At 44.4% G+C, this 2159-nt stretch overlaps 1 long non-coding RNA gene across 1 annotated transcript in view; it reads right to left on the bottom strand.

Annotated features, from left to right (window-relative positions):
• Window positions 1-2139: 2139 nt before the first annotated feature.
• LOC122559933 overlaps window positions 2140-2159 on the bottom strand; it is a 16125-nt gene continuing 16105 nt past the window's right edge. Inside the window, exon 3 of the long non-coding RNA XR_006314607.1 lies at window positions 2140-2151. This is a non-coding gene — a long non-coding RNA (uncharacterized LOC122559933). The remainder of the gene's footprint in view (window positions 2152-2159) is intronic.

Here is a 2159-nt window from a genome sequence, read left to right as displayed (position 1 = left end):
TTTAGATGTTTCAGTAAGAACAGAGAAGATGCTAAAAGAGGGGGAGGTGTGGCATTGTTGGTCAAGGACAGTATTGCAGTTGCAGAAAGGATGTTTGGGGATTCGTCAACTGAGGTAGTATGGGCTCAAGTTAAAAACAGGAAAGGAGAGGTCACCCTGTTGGGAGTTTTCTGTAGGCCTCCGAATAGTTCCAGAGATGTAGAGGAAAGGACAGCAAAGATGATTCTCGATAAGAGTGAGAGAGACAGGGTAGTTGTCATGGGGGACTTCAACTTTCCAAATATTGACTGGGATCACTACAGTATGAGTACTATACATGGGTCAGTTTTTGTCCAGTGTGTGCAGGAGGGCTTCTCAGCAGTGTGTAGACAGGCCAACAACAGGTGAAGCCACATTAGATTTGGTACTGTGTAACAAGCCCGGCCAGGTGTTAGACTTGGAAGTAGGTGAGCACTTTGGTGATAGCAATCACAATTCTGTTATGTTTACATTAGTGATAGAAAGGGATAGAGCTACAGCTGGGCAAGAGTTACAGCTGGGGAAAGGCAATTACGATGCGATTAGGCAAGATTTAGGAAGCATAGGATTGGGAAGGAAACTGCAGGAGATGGGCACATTAAAAATGTGGAGTTTATTCAAGGAAAAGCTCCTGTGTGTCCTAGATACGTATGTACCTGTCAGGCAGGGAGGAAGCTGTAGAGCTCGGGAGCCGTGATTTACGAAGGAGGTGGAATCTCTGGTTTATGGAAGAAGGTTTATGTTAGGATAAGATGTGAAGGCTCAGTTAGGGCACTTGAGGATTACAAGGTAGCCAGGAAAGACCTAAAGAGAGAGCTCAGAAGAGCCAGGAGGAGACATGAGAAGTTGTTGACAGATAGGATCAGGGTAAACCCAAAGGCTTTCTATAGTTGTTTAAGGAATAAAAGAATGACAAGATTACAGCCAATCAAGGATAGTAGTGGGAAGTTGCGTGTGGAGTCAGAGGAGATAGGGGAAGCACGAAATGAATATTTTTCGACAGTATTCACTCTAGAAAATGACAATGTTGTCGAGGAGAATACTGAGATATAGGCTACTAGACTGGGTGGGATTGAGGTTCACAAGGAAGAGGTATTAGAAATCCTGCAGAGTGTGAAAATAGATAAGTCCCCTGGGCCGGATGGGATTTATTCTAGGATCCTCTGGGAAGCAAGGGAGGAGATTGCCGAGCCTTTGACATTGATCTTTAAATCGTCATTGTCTACAGGAATAGTGCCAGAAGACTGGAGCATAGCAAATGTGGTTCCCCTGTTCAAGCAGTGGAGTAGAGACAATCCTGGTAATTATAGACCAGTGAGCCTTACTTCAGTTGTTGGTAAAGTGTTGGAAAAGGTTATAAGAGATAGGATTTATAATCATCCAGAAAATAATAATTTGATTCGGGATAGTCTGCACGGTTTTGTGAAGGGTAGGTCGTGTCTCACAAACCTTATTGAGTTCTTTGAGAAGGTGACCAAACAGGTAGATGAGAGTGAACCGGTTGATGTGGTGTATATGGATTTCAGCAAGGCATTCGATAAGGTTCCCCACAGTAGGTCATTATACAAAATGCAGAAGAAAGGGATTGTGGGAGATATAGCAGTTTGGATCAGTAATTGGCTTGCTAAAGGAAGACAGAGGGTGGTGGTTGATGGGAAGTGTTCATCCTGGAGTCCATTTACTAGTGGTGTACCGCAAGGGTCGGTGTTGGGTCCATTGCTGTTCGTCATTTTTACAAACGACATGAATGAGGGCATGGAAGGGTGGGTTAGTAAATTTGCAGGCGACGCTAAGGTCGATGGAGTTGTGAATAGTGACAAAGGATGTTGTACGTTACAGAGAGGCATAGATAAGCTGCAGATCTGGGCTGAGAGGTGGCAAATGGAGTTTAATGTGGACAAGTGGGAGGTGATTCACTTTGGTTGGAGTAACCGGAATGCAAAGTACTGGGCTAATGGTAAGATTCTTGGTGGTGTAGATGAGCAGAGAGATCTCGGTGTCCAGGTACACAGATGCTTGAAAGTTGCCACCCAGGTTGACAGGGTTGTTAAGAAGACAGGCAGTGTTTTAGCTTTTATTAATAGAGGGATTGAGTTCCGGAACCATGAGGTTATGCTACAGCTGTACAAAACTCTGGTGCG

This window comes from Chiloscyllium plagiosum, chromosome 20 (genome assembly GCF_004010195.1).
Source record: "Chiloscyllium plagiosum isolate BGI_BamShark_2017 chromosome 20, ASM401019v2, whole genome shotgun sequence".
NCBI classification, from domain to species: Eukaryota; Metazoa; Chordata; class Chondrichthyes; order Orectolobiformes; family Hemiscylliidae; genus Chiloscyllium; species Chiloscyllium plagiosum.
Note: the sequence above shows the minus strand (reverse complement) of the source record. Positions and strands in the feature narration are given on the sequence as shown.